The sequence below is a fragment of the Bos indicus x Bos taurus genome, chromosome 7 (genome assembly GCF_003369695.1).
Source record: "Bos indicus x Bos taurus breed Angus x Brahman F1 hybrid chromosome 7, Bos_hybrid_MaternalHap_v2.0, whole genome shotgun sequence".
Taxonomy (NCBI): Eukaryota; Metazoa; Chordata; class Mammalia; order Artiodactyla; family Bovidae; genus Bos; species Bos indicus x Bos taurus.
The window spans coordinates 105,503,306-105,521,069 of NC_040082.1; the positions used below are offsets into that span (position 1 = coordinate 105,503,306).

Sequence of the window (17,764 nt, forward strand, 5' to 3'; positions counted from 1 at the left end):
AAAAAAAGGAAAAGAAAAACTTTGTAATTTCCTTTTTAAAAAAGAAGAAAAAAGAAAAACGTTATCAAAATCTAGCTCTCACCAACAGATATGATGCAAATACTCTAAAAAAAAAGGCCAGTTATCAGAAGAATAATACTATACCCAAGTAGGATTTATTCTAAAGATGTAACATTAGTTCAGTATCTTTAGATTCCCAAGGTAATTCATTACATCTAGGACTTTAAAAGATAGCCATATGGTTTTCCAAATAGCACCTCAAAGCACTTTCCCAAATCCATAGCTATTTATAATAAATATTTTTAAAAATAGATAAGATAGTACCTAAAAATGGTAAGTCTAACCACAAAACCATAACAAATGCCATTTTTACAATGAAATTCTAAAGTCAGTTTTGCTAAAGGAAGGAGAAAGATGTTGCCCACCCTTGCTGTGGGTATCATTATTTTTGGTAATTACAGCAAAAGCAAGATAACAAGGACTTGGACAATCAGTGTAAATGTTTGAAAAGAGAGCTTAGCAGAAATTGTCAGTTAGAAGATCCAAGAGATTCTAATTTTTAAAAGCATATCTGTATACACATACAGAACACATGTATGTATATATATATCCCATCATTCCTAAGGCACATGGCTGCATACAAAAAAACGAGCTGCAAATGGAAATGAGAAAAAAAAAATTCATAGTGATGTCCAAAACTCTACAATTCACAGGAACAAATATTACACAAAAGCCAAAGGAGTTACATGAAGGCGAGGAAAAGAGACAAAAGATCTCTTGGAGGCTTTTCTCTCTGCATCACCTTCATATAGAGGCCAAAATACTCTTAAGTGATTTTGAGGAATGTGTAATGAGGTAAGCAAATAATCAGAGCATACATTAAATGAAAAATGCAATTCTATGAGGCCACCATCACCCTAATACCAAAACCTGACAAAGATGCCACAAAAAAAGAAAACTACAGGCCAATATCACTGATGAACATAGATGCAAAAATCCTTAACAAAATTCTAGCAATCAGAATCCAACAACACATTAAAAAGATCATACACCATGACCAAGTGGGCTTTATCCCAAGGATGCAAGGATTCTTCAATATCCACAAATCAATCAATGTAATACACCACATTAACAAATTGAAAAATAAAAACCATATGATTATCTCAATAGATGCAGAAAAAGCTTTTGACAAAATTCACCATCCATTTATGATAAAAACTCTCCAGAAAGCAGGAATAGAAGGAACATACCTCAACGTAATAAAAGCTATATATGACAAACCCACAGCAAACATTATCCTCAATGGTGAAAAACTGAAAGCATTTTCTCTAAAGTCAGGAACAGACAAGGGTGCCCACTTTCACCATTACTATTCAACATAGTTTTGGAAGTTTTGGCCACAACAATCAGAGCAGAAAAAGAAATAAAAGGGATCCAAATTGGAAAAGAAGAAGTAAAACTCTCACTGTTTGCAGATGACATGATCCTCTACATAGAAAACCCTTAAGACTCCACCAGAAAATTAGCAGAACTAATCAATGAATATAGTAAAGTTTCAGGATATAAAATCAACACACAGAAATCCCTTGCATTCCTATACTCTAATAATGAGAAAATAGAGAAATTAAGGAAACAATTCCATTCACCATTGCAACAAAACTAGAGACCTATATATAGAAAACTATAAAACACTGGTGAAAGAAATCAAAGAGGACACTAATAGATGGAGAAATATACCATGTTCATGGATTGGAAGAATCAATATAGTGAAAATGAGTATACTACCCAAAGCAATTTATAGATTCAGTGCAATCCCTATCAAGATACCAACGGTATTCTTCACAGAGCTAGAACAAATAATTTCACAATTTGTATGGAAATACAAAAGACCTCGAATAGCCAAAGCAATCTTGAGAAAGAAGAATGGAACTGGAGGAATCAACCTTCCTCACTTCAGGCTCTACTACAAAGCCACAGTCATCAAGACAGTATGGTACTGGCACAAAGACAGAAATATAGATCAATGGAACAAAATAGAAAGCCCAGAGATAAATCCACACACCTATGGACACCTCATCTTTGACAAAGGAGGCAAGAATATACAATGGATTAAAGACAATCTCTTTAACAAGTGGTGCTGGGAAAACTGGTCAACCACTTGTAAAAGAATGAAACTAGACCACTTTCTAACACCATACACAAAAATAAACTCAAAATGGATTAAAGATCTAAATGTAAGACCAGAAACTATAAAACTCCTAGAGGAGAACATAGGCAAAACACTCTCTGACATACATCACAGCAGGATCCTCTATGACCCACCTCTCAGAATATTGGAAATAAAAGCCAAAATAAACAAATGGGACCTAATTAAACTTAAAAGCTTCTGCACAACAAAGGAAACTATAAGCAAGGTGAAAAGACAGCCTTCAGAATGGGAGAAAATAATAGCAAATGAAGCAATTGACAAACAACTAATCTCAAAAATATACAAGCAACCCCTACAGCTCGATTCCAGAAAAATAAATGACCCAATCAAAAAATGGGCCAAAGAACTAAATAGACATTTCTCCAAATAAGACATACAGATGGCTAACAAACACATGAAAAGATGCTCAACATCACTCATTATCAGAGAAATGCAAATCAAAACCACTATGAGATACCATTTCACGCCAGTCAGAATGGCTGCGATCCAAAAGTCTACAAGCAATAAATGCTGGAGAGGGTGTGGAGAGAAGGGAAGCCTCTTACACTGTTGGTGGGAATGCAAACTAGTACAGCCACTATGGAGAACAGTGTGGAGATTCCTTAAAAAACTGGAAATAGAACTGCCTTATGACCCAGCAATCCCACTGCTGGGCATACACACTGAGAAAATCAGAATTGAAAGAGACACGTGTACCCCAATGTTCATCGCAGCACTGTTTATAATAGACAGGACATGGAAGCAACCTAGATGTCCATCAGCAGATGAATGGATAAGAAAGCTGTGGTACATATACACAATGGAGTATTACTCAGCCATTAAAACGAATACATTTGAATCAGTTCTAATGAGGTGGATGAAACTGGAGCCTATTATACAGAGTGAAGTAAGCCAGAAAGAAAAACACCAATACAGTATACTAACGCATATATATGGAATTTAGAAAGATGGTAACAATAACCCTGTATACGAGACAGCAAAAGAGATACTGATGTATAGAACAGTCTTTTGGACTCTGGGAGAGGGCGAGGGTGGGATCATTTGGGAGAATGGCATTGAAACATGTATAATATCATATATGAAACGAGTCACTAGTCCAGGTTCAATGCACGATACTGGATGTTTGGGGCTGGTGCACTGGGATGACCCAGAGGGATGGTACGGGGAGGGAGGAGGGAGGGGGGTTCAGGATGGGGAACACATGTATACCTGTGGCAGATTCATGTTGATATATGGCAAAACCAATACAATATTGTAAAGTTAAAAAAAAAAACTAAAAACAAAGAAAAAATGCAAATTAAAAAAGAAAAAGCAAGTTACAAACTACAGGCACCCTAGCACCTGATGTACCACCAGTTTAGGAGAAAGAAAGAATTCCTATAACAATTATTACACAATGTCACAACTCACAGACCATAATTCATGTCCGATTAGAATCTCAATGTGGAGTGTTTTGGAAATACTGAAATAATTTCAGTACTCAGACGGAAGAGTCAGTGAGAGTAGCCCAAAAGATCAGAAAAAATAACAGTAATAAGAAAACTTGGACTCGTCAGATGTATAGACTTAAAAGCCATCATAATCACAGTATGGTTCACATCTGTGACTAGAGAAATAGACCAATGGGACAGAAAAATGAAACCAGAAATTAATACCAGTGTACCAAAATATCAATGATATAATGTATTTCAATTCAGGAGAGGGAAATTCTGTGTTTAAATAAATGGTACAGGGCAATCTATCTGCAAGAACATATGCTTGGACCTCTACCTCATACCATATTCTAAAAAATTCAGATGACTTGAAAAATTATAAGAGCATTTATTATTATGTGTGTATAAGTCAGTGAGCTCTTAAGAAACTAAACAGGAAACCCAAAAGCTTTGTAAAAGATAAACATGTTTGACATCATAAAGACCAAAAAAAAAAAAAAAGTGTATGCCTAATGATGCCATAAATAAGGCCAAAGTACGAGAGACTAGGAAAAAAGTTTGCGATGCATGTGGTAAAGAGTCCAAGTTGCTATCCTGCTAAAACAAAAATACCCATACTTCTGGAAGACTATGACAGTATCCAGAGTGTCCGCAACTTAACATTTGCAATGTCTAGGATATAATCCAAAATGGCGACAAATGAGTTTGAATAAACTCAAGAAAATGAAACATTCTCATGAGAAAAGTTTATCAATGGAGTGTGACCCCAAGAGGCCCAGTTCTTGTAATTATCAGACAAGGATTTTAGAGCAGAAATGCTAAGAAACTTCAAGTTGAAGGAGAATCATACTTGAGCGAGACATATCTGGGGAGAAATGAAGAATACATAAGGGATGATAGATATCCACATAATAAGGAAAGACTATTATTTTCATCTTAAAAAAAAAAAAAAACCCACACATATGGCAGTATAAGCAAAGATTAACACACGGTCTTGCGGCATCAATAATCTATGTAGATGTATTTCACCAGAGAAGGCAATGGCACCCCACTCCAGTACTCTTGCCTGGAAAATCCCATGGACCAAGGAGCCTGGTGGGCTGCAGTCCATGAGGTCGCTAAGAGTCAGACACGACTGAGCGACTTCACTTTCACTTTTCACTTTCATGCATTGGAAAAGGCAATGGCACCCCACTCCAGTGTTCTTGCCTGGAGAATCCCAGAGACAGAGGAGCCTGGTAGGAGGCCGTCTACGGGGTCGCACAGAGTCAGACACGACTGAAGTGACTTAGCAGCAGCAGATGTATTTCACATGAAAAGTGGAGAATAAACAACAATGTTGAGGGTAAAAGGACCTACACGGTTGGAAGATTTTTACATTTTAGATGAAGTAGAACAACAGTAACTCTAATTCAGTTATCATTTAAGGATTTTTGTTAAGGATTACAATTCCTTGAGGAGCCCCTAAAAAGGAAAAAAAAAGGCAGTAGAATTTAAAATAGAATTCTAAAAATGATTCAAATTAAAAAAAAAAGGCAGAAGGAGGGATGGAGGAATAAAATTCAGGGACTACAGAAAGAACACTAGTAAAATGGTGTATTTAAATTCAATCATATTAATCACTCGGATGGTAATGGACTAAATACCTTAAGACAGAGATGATCTCAATCAATTCGTTTTCAAAGACCCAAGCAGGGAGGAGCCAAGATGGCGGAGGAGTAGGACGGGGAGAACACTTTCTCCCCCACAAATTCATCAAAAGAGCATTTAAACGTCGAGTAAATTCCACAAAACAACTTCTGAATGCCGGCAGAGGACATCAGGCACCCAGAAAAGCAATCCAACTCTTCGAAAGGAGGTAGGAAAAAATATAAAAGACAAAAAAAGAGACAAAAGAGGGAGGGACGGAGTTCCGTTCCCGGAAGGGAGTCTTAAAAAGAGAGAAGTTTCCAAACACCAGGAAACCTTCTCACTGCCGAATCTGTGCCGAGCTTTGGAAGCACAGAGGGCAACATAACAGGAAGAAAAAATAAATAAACAATTAAAACTCGAAGATTGTGAGTCCTACGGTAACTCCCCCAGCGGAGAAGCAGCGCAGACGCCTGCATGCGCCATTAGCAAGCGGGGGCTGGGCAGGGAGGCGCAGCGCGGGCTGCATCGCTTAGAGTAAGAATCTGGCCTGAATACCCTGAGCACTATCTGAGCGAAATAATTTGGGCTAGCAAACCAGACTGTGGGATATCTACCACGCGAAAAGCCAGTCCCAACCTAAGACACCGCCAGGCCCGCGCACGGAACAAAGAATTGAACAGAGATAGCCGGCTGCAGACCTTCCCCCTCCGGTGACAGGCAGCCAGAGCCGGAAGGGGGCAATCGCAGCCCCAGAGAGACATTATCTATAAAACTGTAAGCAGGCTTCTTTGCTAACTAAAACTTTTTGGGGGTCTGGACGGTTAACATCTGCCTGAGAAGGTGCGCCGGTTTTACACCCAGATAACCGAGTGGCGGGGAGGCGATAAGTCGCAGCATTGGCGCTCGCCAAACACCTCATCACTTGAGCTGCTCGGACCTGGGAAGAGCACAAAACTCAGGCCCAACTGAGTCTGCGCCTCTGAGGACTACCCGAGTGCCTGAACCTGAGCGGCTTGGACCTGGGAGGTACATGCAACCCAGGGCCAGCCTCGGATTGTTCCCGGCGGAACAACCTAGAGCCCGAGCAGTGTGGGCAGGGAGGCTACACGCGCCGTGAGCAGGGGCAGACCCAGTGTGGCTGAGGCACTGCGAGCGCACGCCAGTGTTATTTGTTTGCAGCATCCCTCCCTCCCTCCCCACAGCGCGACTGAACAAAGAGAAGAAATACAGCTCCACCCATCAGAACACCGACACAAGCTTCCCTAACCAGGAAACCTTGACAAGCCACCTGTACAAACCCACACACAGCGAGGAAAAGCCACAATAAAGAGAACCCCACAAACTGCCAGAATACAGAAAGGACACCCCAAACTCAGCAATTTAAACAAGATGAAGAGACAGAGGAATAGCCAGCAGATAAAGGAACAGGATAAATGCCCACCAAACCAAACAAAAGAGGACGAGATAGGGAATCTACCTGATAAAGAATTCCGAATAATGATAGTGAAATTGATCCAAAATCTTGAAATTAAAATGGAATCACAGATAAATAGCTTGGAAACAAGGATTGAGAAGATGCAAGAAAGGTTTAACAAGGACCTAGAAGAAATAAAAAAGAGTCAATATATAATGAATAATGCAATAAATGAAATTAAAAACACTCTGGAGGCAACAAATAGTAGAATAACAGAGGCAGAAGATAGGATTAGTGAATTAGAAGATAGAATGGTAGAAATAAATGAATCAGAGAGAATAAAAGAAAAACGAATTAAAAGAAATGAGGACAATCTCAGAGACCTCCAGGACAATATTAAACGCTACAACATTCGAATCATAGGGGTTCCAGAAGAAGAAGACAAAAAGAAAGACCATGAGAAAATACTTGAGGAGATAATAGTTGAAAACTTCCCTAAACTGGGGAAGGAAATAATCACCCAAGTCCAAGAAACCCAGAGAATCCCAAACAGGATAAACCCAAGGCGAAACACCCCAAGACACATATTAATCAAATTAACAAAGATCAAACACAAAGAACAAATATTAAAAGCAGCAAGGGAAAAACAACAAATAACACACAAGGGAATTCCCATAAGGATAACAGCTGATCTTTCAATAGAAACTCTTCAAGCCAGGAGGGAATGGCAAGACATACTTAAAATGATGAAAGAAAATAACCTACAGCCCAGATTATTATACCCAGCAAGGATTTCATTCAAGTATGAAGGAGAAATCAAAAGCTTCTCAGACAAGCAAAAGCTGAGAGAATTCTGCACCACCAAACCAGCTCTCCAACAAATACTAAAGGATATTCTCTAGACAGGAAACACAAAAATGGTGTATAAATTCGAACCCCAAACAATAAAGTAAATGGCATCGGGATCATACTTATCAGTAATTACCTTAAACGTAAATGGGTTGAATGCCCCAACCAAAAGACAAAGACTGGCTGAATGGATACAAAAACAAGACCCCTACATATGTTGTCTATAGGAGACCCACCTCAAAACAGGGGACACATACAGACTGAAAGTGAAGGGCTGGAAAAAGATTTTCCATGCAAATAGGGACCAAAAGAAAGCAGGAGTAGCAATACTCATATCAGATAAAATAGACTTTAAAACAAAGGCTGTGAAAAGAGACAAAGAAGGTCACTACATAACGATCAAAGGATCAATCCAAGAAGAAGATATAACAATTATAAATATATATGCACCCAACACGGGAGCACCGCAGTATGTAAGACAAATGCTAACAAGTATGAAAGGAGAAATTAACAATAACACAATAATAGTGGGAGACTTTAATACCCCACTCACACCTATGGATAGATCAACTAAACAGAAAATTAACAAGGAAACACAAACTTTAAACAATACAATAGACCAGTTAGACCTAATTGATATCTATAGGACATTTCATCCCAAAACAATGAATTTCACCTTTTTCTCAAGCGCACATGGAACCTTCTCCAGGATAGATCACATCCTGGGCCATAAGCTAGCCTTGGTAAATTCAAAAAAATAGAAATCATTCCAAGCATCTTTTCTGACCACAATGCAGTAAGATTAGATCTCAATTACAGGAGAAAAACTATTAAAAATTCCAACATATGGAGGATGAACAACACCCTGCTGAATAACCAACAAATCACAGAAGAAATCAAAAAAGAAATCAAAATTTGCATAGAAACGAATGAAAATGAAACACAACAACCCAAAACCTGTGGGACACAGTAAAAGCAGTCCTAAGGGGAAAGTTCATAGCAATACAGGCACACCTCAAGAAACAAGAAAAAAAGTCAAATAAATAACCTAACTCTACACCTAAAGCAACTAGAAAAGGAAGAAATGAAGAACCCCAGGGTTAGTAGAAGAAAAGAAATCTTAAAAATTAGAGCAGAAATAAATGCAAAAGAAACAAAAGAGACCATAGCAAAAATCAACAAAGCCAAAAGCTGGTTCTTTGAAAGGATAAATAAAATTGATAAACCATTAGCCAGACTCATCAAGAAACAAAGGGAGAAAAATCAAATCAATAAAATTAGAAACGAAAATGGAGAGATCACAACAGACAACACAGAAATACAAAGGATCATAAGAGACTATTATCAACAATTATATGCCAGTAAAATGGACAACGAGGAAGAAATGGACAAATTCTTAGAAAAGTACAACTTTCCAAACTCGACCAGGAAGAAATAGAAAACCTTAACAGACCCATCACAAGCACGGAAATTGAAACTGTAATCAAAAATCTTCCAGCAAACAAAAGCCCAGGTCCAGACGGCTTCACAGCTGAATTCTACCAAAAATTTAGAGAAGAGCTAACACCTATCCTGCTCAAACTCTTCCAGAAAATTGCAGAGGAAGGTAAACTTCCAAACTCATTCTATGAGGCCACCATCACCCTAATACCAAAACCTGGGAAGATCCCACAAAAAAAAGAAAACTACAGGCCAATATCACTGATGAACATAGATGCAAAAATCCTAAACAAAATTCTAGCAATCAGAATCCAACAACACATTAAAAAGATCATACACCATGACCAAGAGGGCTTTATCCCAGGGATGCAAGGATTCTTCAATATCCGCAAATCAATCAATGTAATACACCATATTAACAATTGAAAAACAAAAACCATATGATTATCTCAATAGATGCAGAAAAAAAAAAAGTTATTCCTTTTTTCTTTGTAAAGAACAAATACTTTGTGAGTAATATTTTGGTACTTTAGAATTATATAAAAGAAAAATTATGCAAATATGTAAACTTGGAGGCTATGTTAATAACATTTCCTCAAAAAAAAAAAAAAAAAAAGACCCAAGCACCACCCTCCTTTCCCACTAGACATTTGGACTTCACTTGTGTGATGGTCTGAGTATCTGGCCCCAAGATGGGCCAGGCCCAGGCACAATGGGCATCAGTGGGAACTGACTCATAAGGGCAAAGTGGCCTGAGGCTGGCTCCCCTGGGGGTCGGCAGGGTCGCTGTCTCCATGTCACAGAGGAGGAAACGAAGGTCCAGAGAAGCCAGCATACCATGTCTTACTTCTTTATATCGTTTCTTATTTGCCTCCCCCATTAGACTGGGAGCTGACCACCAGGTAGGGCCCTTTGTCTGCTTTTGAGTCCCAGTGTCTAGAACAGTACATGTAGTAGGTGTCCCAGATATACTTATGGGGACACTTCCCTGGTGGTCCAGTGACTGCGACTCTGTGCTCCCAATGCAGAGGGCCCGGGAATCGATCCCTGTTTGGGAAACTGGATCCCACACGCCTCAAATATGAGTGTGCATGCCTCAGCTGAAGATCCTGCATGCCACAAGGAAGACGGAGATCCCGAGTGCCGCAGGTAAGACCCAGCACAGCCAAATAAATATTTTCTTAAAACAGAGAGATTTACGGATAAATAGAAGAATGAATGGAAGGATGGATACATGGATGGACCGACAGATGGATTGGATGAATGTGGCCCAGCATTCAGAACTTGGAGATGGTAACTTCAGGATCTGAATTTCTCCATCTCAGGTTCTGAGGTTTCCTCAACCGCATGATTCAGCCTGTTCCATAAACTCAATCAGAATGAGACAAAGGAAGGACAGGGTGACAGAACAGGATGTGGAGAAATGAGAAGGAGTAAGAGCCACAGACACATGAGCTGAGTGGCCAGTTGGGCGATTCTGAGTAACCCCTCTGGGTCTCCATTTAGTGTCACCTGGAGAAGGCAGTGGCACCCCACTCCAGTACTCTTGCCTGGAAAATCCCATGAACGGAGGAGCCTAGTAGGCTGCAGTTCATGGGGTCGCTAAGAGTCGGACACGACTGAGCGACTTCACTTTCACTTTTCAGTTTCATGCATTGGAGAAGGAAATGGCAACCCACTCCAGTGTTCTTGCCTGGAGAATCCCAGGGACGGGGGAGCCTGGTGGGCTGGCGTCTATGGGGTCACACAGAGTTGGACAAGACTGAAGCGACTTAGCAGCAGCAGCAGCAGCAGAGCAAAGACCACCTTCCCAGGTTCCCAAGAAATGTGATAGGTTCTCCAGGCTGGGTGCCCAAGGCAGACAAACTCACCATCAGGCCTTTGGGGGCCCCTTGCATCTTTGCTGTGAGGGGCTGTGGGGCTGTCCCACCTCTCAGAGCAGCCTGGGAGGCCCAGGAGGACCCTGAAGGCCCTGGGGACTGTGGGAGAATGACCAGGTCTCCACATACCCACCCTTACTAAGCCCACCACCAGCCTCACTCACCTGCCCTTGAAGCTGAACCCACCAGCCTGAATGGCCAGCCTTGGGGCGCTGGTATCAGGGCGGCTTTGTGACTCACCGCCAGGTTCTGGCCAATCCCCACCAGTTCCTGATGGGAGGGGATTCTAGAAGGCTGACTCAGTGGGATGGGGGAGGGGGCAGGACCCAGGTCAGGGCTGAAGGGTATAGTGGTTGCTGCACCTCACCTGCCCATCCCAAATAGAAAGGTTAGGGCTCTGAGCACAGAGGGGACCCCAAGTTCTCCCCCTTCGTGTGTCCGAAGATGGCCTCAGTCTCTCTCAGCCCCTGGGCATTTCCTGAACACCTACTCTGTGCTGGGACCCTTGTGCTGGGGACACAAACAACTCAAATAATTTAGGGGTGTGAAGCTGTTAGGAAGGAACCTGTCGACTAGAAAATAGTCACAACCTGTAAATAGAGAATTGTTCTATTTGGTAGGAATGTTAAGGACACCAAGCCCGGGAGCCAGCTTCTCAGTAGCGCTGAGAAAACGGCTCCAAGGAGGCGGTGTTGCAGCCACGCGTTCCTGGAAACAAACTCACTCAGAAGGACAGTGCAGACGGTGGAGTGCAGTTTATTACACCGGCGGGCCCAAAGCAGAGTTTCCTCTTAGCCAAGGACCCCAACCAGCATTTGTGAAAATCTTTTATACCCCATGTGTTCGTGTCTGAACCCACCACTCCAAATTCCTTGAGACTTACATAAACCAAGGAAAATACAGTCCCAGTCACCCCATCATTCACGTGCTGTGTGCTCAAACAGTCAAACAGTTAGCCAGTAATCAATAAACCCAAGGTTACACTCCGATAGATACAGAAAATGTATGGCCTGTCTGGAGGAAGGGGTGATCAGTGCGTGTTTTCTCTTAGGCGATGAGTAATCTAGATACGATCTTCAAGGTTCCCCTGTCTGGAGGGGGTCTTCTCCTTCTGTTGTTTTCATAGGCACTAAACACAGAGTTCAGAGTCCATTGGAAAGGTGCTGAGCATGATCAGCATGAACAGGCCTAAGATGGAGTCCAGGCCCTACGAATTCCTTCTTCAGTGGGAGGGGGAGTCAGGCTATATCCAAGTTTGCAACAAAAGGAGCAAGTAGTCAGAACATCAAAGATTACTGTGAGGTAAGAAAAATCAGGTGTCAAGTTAAGGAATTTAGCACCCTATGTAAAAGATGTAAGCCTCTGGGCTCACTGAAACGCTTTCTTTCCTATGCACCTCAGCCATCTGTGGGCCAAATCCTGTTTCCTTGTTCACTGTAAGGGGTGGCAGGTGTTCAGTTCAGTTCAGTCGCTCAGTCGTGTCCGACTCTTTGCGACCCCATGAATCGCAGCACGCCAGGCCTCCCTGTCCATCACCAACTCCCAGAGTTCACTCAGACTCACGTCCATTGAGTCCGTGTTGCCATCCAGCCATCTCATCCTCTGTCATCCCCTTCTCCTCCTGCCCCCAATCCCTCCCAGTATCAGAGTCTTTTCCAATGAGTCAACTCTTCACATGAGGTGGCCAAAGTACTGGAGTTTCAGCTTTAGCATCAGTCCCTCCAAAGAAATCCCAGGGCTGATCTCCTTCAGAATGGACTGGTTGGATCTCCTTGCAGTCCAAGGGACTCTCAAGAGTCTTCTCCAACACCACAGTTCAAAAGCATCAATTCTTTGGCGCTCAGCCTTCTTCACAGTCCAACTCTCACATCCATACATGACCACAGGAAAACCATAGCCTTGACTAGACGAGCCTTTGTTGGCAAAGTAATGTCTCTGCTTTTGAATATGCTATCTAGGTTGGTCATAACTTTCCTTCCAAGGAGTAAGCATCTTTTCATTTCATGGCTGCAGTCACCATCTGCAGTGATTTTGGAGCCCCGAAAAATAAAGTCTGGCACTGTTTCCAGTGTTTCCCCATCTATTTCCCATGAAGTGATGGGACCGGATGCCATGATCTTCGTTTTCTGAATGTTGAGCTTTAAGCCAACTTTTTCACTCTTCACTTTCACTTTCACCAAGAGGCTTTTTAGTTCCTCTTCACTTTCTGCCATAAGGGTGGTGTCCATCTGTGTATCTGAGGTTATTGAGATTTCTCCCGGCAATCTTGATTCCAGCTTGCGCTTCTTCCAGTCCAGTGTTTCTCATGATGTACTCTGCATAGAAGTTAAATAAGCAGGGTGACAGTATACAGCCTTGACGAACTCCCTTTTCTATTTGGAACCAGTCTGTTGTCCATGTCCAGTTCTAACTCTTGCTTCCTGACCTGCATACAGATTTCTCAAGAGGCAGGTCAGGTGGTCTGGTATTCCCATCTCTTTCAGAATTTCCCACAGTTTATTGTGATCCACACAGTCAAAGGCTTTGGCAATAGTCAATAAAGCAGAAATAGATGTTTTTCTGGAACTCTCTTGCTTCTTCCATGAGCCAGTGGATGTTGGCAATTTAATCTCTGGTTCCTCTTCCTTTTCTAAAACTGGCTTGAACATCAGGAAGTTCACAGTTCACATATTGCTGAAGCCTGGCTTGCAGAATTTTGAGCATTACTTTACTAGCGTGTGAGATGAGTGCAATTGTGCGGTCGTTTGAGCATTCTTTGGCATTGCCTTTCTTTGGGATTGGAATGAAAACTGACCTTTTCCAGTCCTGTGGCCACTGCTGAGTTTTCCAGATTTGCTGGCATATTGAGTGCAGCACTTTCACAGCATCATCTTTCAGGATTTGAAACAGCTCAACTGGAATTCCATCACCTCCACTAACTGTGTTCGTAGTGATGCTTTCTAAGGCCCACTTGACTTCACATTCCAGGATGTCTGGCTCTAGGTCAGTGATCACATCATCGTGATTATCTGGGTCGTGAAGATCTTTTTTGTACAGTTCTTCTGTGTATTCTTGCCATCTCTTCTTAATATCTTCTGCTTCTGTTAGGTCCATACCATTTCTGTCCTTTATTGAGCCCATCTTTGCATGAAATGCTCCCTTGGTATCTCTAATTTTCTTGAAGAGATCTCTAGTCTTTCCCATTCTGTTGTTTTCCTCTATTTCTTTGCATTGATCACTGAGGAAGGCTTTCTTATCTCTTCTTGCTATTCTTTGGAACTCTGCATTCAGATGCTTGTATCTTTCCTTTTCTCCTTTGCTTTTCTCTTCTCTTCTTTCACAGTTATTTGTAAGGCCTCCCCAGACAGCCATTTTGCTTTTTTGCATTTCTTTTCCCTGGGGATGGTCTTGATCCCTGTTTCCTATACAATGTCACAAACCTCATTCCATAGTTCATCAAGCACTCTATCTATCAGATCTAGGCCCTTAAATCTATTTCTCACTTCCACTGTATAATCATAAGGGATTTGATTTAGGTCATACCTGAATGGTCTAGTGGTTTTCCCTACTTTCTTCAATTTCAGTCTGAATTTGGCAATAAGGAGTTCATGGTCTGAGCCACAGTCAGCTCCTGGTCTTGTTTTGCTGACTGTATAGAGCTTCTCCATCTTTGGCTGCAAGAATATAATCAGTCTGATTTCAGTGTTGACCATCTGGTGATGTCCATGTGTAGAGTCTTCTCTTGTGTTGTTGGAAAGAGGGTGTTTGTTATGACCAGTGCATTTTCTTTACTCTATTAGTATTTGCCCTGCTTCATTCCGTATTCCAAGGCCAAATTTGCCTGTTACTCCAGGTTTTTCTTGACTTCCTACTTTTGCATTCCAGTCCCCTATAATGAAAAGCACATCTTTTTTGGGTTTAGTTCTAAAAGGTCTTGTAGATCTTCATAGAACCATTCAACTTCAGCTTCTTCTAAGCGTTACTGGGTTGGGGCATAGACTTGGATTACTGTGATATTGAATGGTTTGCCTTGGAAACGAACACAGATCATTCTCTCGTTTTTGAGATTGCATCCAAGTACTGCATTTCAAACTCTTTTGTTGACCATGATGGCTACTCCATTTCTTTTGAGGGATTCCTGCCCACAGTACTAGATATAATGGTCATCTGAGTTAAATTCACCCATTCCAGTCCATTTTAGTTCACTGATTCCTAGAATGTTGACATTCACTCTTGCCATCTCTTGTTTGACCACTTCCAATTTGCCTTGATTCATGGACCTGACATTCCAGGTTCCTATGCAATATTGCTCTTTACAGCATCGGACCTTGCTTCTATCACCAGTCACATCCACAGCTGGGTATTCTTTTTGCTTTGGCTCCATCCCTTCATTCTGTCTGGAGTTATTTCTCCACTGATCTCCAGTAGCATATTGGGCACCTACTGACCTGGGGAGTTCCTCTTTCAGTATCTTACCATTTTGCCTTTTCATACTGTCATGGGGTTCTCAAGGCAAGAATACAGAAGTGGTTTGCCATTCCCTTCTCCAGTGGACCACATTCTGTCAGATCTCTGCACAATGACCCACCTGTCTTGGGTGGCCCCACGGGCATGGCTTAGTTTCATTGAGTTAGACAAGGCTGTGGTCCTAGTGTGATTAGATTGACTAGTTTTCTGTGAGTATGGTTTCAGTGTGTCTGCCCTCTGATGCCCTCTTGCAACACCTACCGTCTTACTTGGGTTTCTCTTACCTTGGGCGTGGGGTATCTCTTCACGGCTGCTCCAGCAAAGAGCAGCCACTGCTCCTTACCTTGGACGAGGGGCAGGTGTGGTGAATGGCTACTTCTTGCATCCTCCCCCAACCCCACACAACCCAGCTCCTCAGCAATCACCATGAGGGAAAGCTGCTGGATTTCAGGGATCTTTTCCCCTTTGGGGAGCCCTCATTTACAGTTAGAAGCCAGAAATTGCTAACGGCTGTGACATTTCTTGCCCACTGGATTCAGAAGGAAATATTCATTTCAGGAAATATTTAAATAAACCCAAGAGGGGGTGGGATGGCTGAACCCCACAGAGAGAGAAAAAGAGTTTACTGGGGGCCTGCTGTGGGAACAGCATCCCAGATGGATGGCAGGGCACATGCAAAGGCCCTGAGGTGAGAACAAGCTGGTCACGTTTAGGGAACATGGTGAAAGCGTTAGTTGCTCAGTTTTCTAAGACTCTGCCACACCCCTGGACTGTAGCCCACCAGGCTCCTCTGTCCATGAAATTCTCCAGGCAAGAATACTGGAGTGGGTTGCCATTTCCTACTCCAGGGGATCTTTCTGACCCAAGCATCAAACCCAGGTGTCCTGCACTGCAGGAAGAATTGTTTATTGTCTGAGTCACCAGGGAAGACCATAGAGATCATGGAGGTGCTAAAAGCTGTTGAGGGAGGGAAAGGAGGGTAGGGAGGTTGACTGTATAGGTGGGGCTTCAGAGAGGAGGATAGCAGCTTTGGTTTTGTTGAGAAGGTGCAGGGAAGCCATGAGAGGGTTATAGCAAAGGAGCACAGGCTCTGGGCTCCCGCTGTGGAGGATGGGGGCTCCTTAGGGTAGTACCAGGTCCAGGGCCCTTGGGACTTACCACTGCTTGGCAAAAGTGGGCACTGATCCTGAGCCACAGTCCTGGAAGGGGAAGTGGGGCCACCGTCCCCAGTCACCTCCTGGGGCTGGGCCAAGGCCTGGTGTGAATCACTGCTGGCTGGGTCCAGGCTGACACACACTTTGGCCTCAGCTCAGCAAAGTCCTGCCAAAGCCACACAGCCTGGCCCACAGGCCTCTGGCTTGCCTCCCTGGGGAGCCTGCAGGGTGTGGGGACATGGAAGCAAAGAGGCCTTCGGGGATGCTCAGCCTTCCTCTCCAAAGACCCTGTCTTTTCCACACTGTGGGTGAGGTTCTGGGCAAAACCAGGGACATGGCAGTTGGACTAAACTTCGGTCTTTTGTTTCAGCAGTCACCAGGATAGCTCCTATCCAGGCCCTAAGACAGCCAACACAAATCCAGGGTGACCACGGCAATAATAGTAGAAGCACAGAGCACCGATGGAGCCCCATAAGGGCACCTGCAGCAGAGGCTGAAAGGTGGAGATGAGCTGTGTGGCTGAGGGAAGAAGTGTATCAGGCCAGGCAGCTGTGCAAAGGCCCTGAGGCCAAGAAGGAAAGGCAAAAGTTTGGGTGGGGAGGTGGAGCCTGGAAAGAGACACCTGCCCAGGGCAAGTGCAGTCAAAGCCTTTTTTCCAGAAAAGTATCAAGGAGGGGTCAGATCTGTGGTTTCCAAAAAGTCCTTCAGGGCACAGGCTAGTGAAAAGACTGGGCTTCCACCGAGCCCCGAGGCTCCTTCGAGGGAGGTCAAAGGCCCCCGTGCTGCCGTTTAGCAGGAAGGTGTAAGACACTCTTGATCCTTTTTTTGGCTGTGCAGGGTCTTCGTTGCAGCATGCAAACTTTTAGTTCTCACATGTGGGATCTAGCTCCCTGCCCTCTGAGCATGGAGTCTTTATCCACTGGACCACCAGATAAGTCCCAAGAAATATCTGATCTTTGTCCTTGGTTTTTAGCACACAAGCTTCTAAAACTTGGTGAACTCTGGAGTGATGTGTCTTTTGTATGCTAATAACAAAGCAGTGGCCCAAGGCACTTCAAATAGCTTCAGAATGGGGGCTGTTCTCCAAAAAGACCAAGGTATGACCCTGCTGTGTGAAGTCATTTAGTGCTCTACACTTTGCAAACCTCGTGAAGAACCCACTGGCTCCTCTGTCCACGGGATTCTTCAGGCAAGAATACTGGAATGGGTTGCCATTTCCTACTCCAGGGAAGGCGTGATTAGGTGGTTGTAAGTTTCAGCCCCACTTCCCAGACCTCGGGGGAGGGGAGATGGCTGGATTTTGAGTT

General features: G+C 43.0%; 1 protein-coding gene across 1 annotated transcript in view; it reads right to left on the reverse strand.

Moving 5' to 3' along the window:
- LOC113896151 (proline-rich receptor-like protein kinase PERK2) overlaps window positions 1–17,764 on the reverse strand; it is a 51,994-nt gene that overhangs the window by 22,231 nt on the left and 11,999 nt on the right. The window lies entirely within an intron of this gene.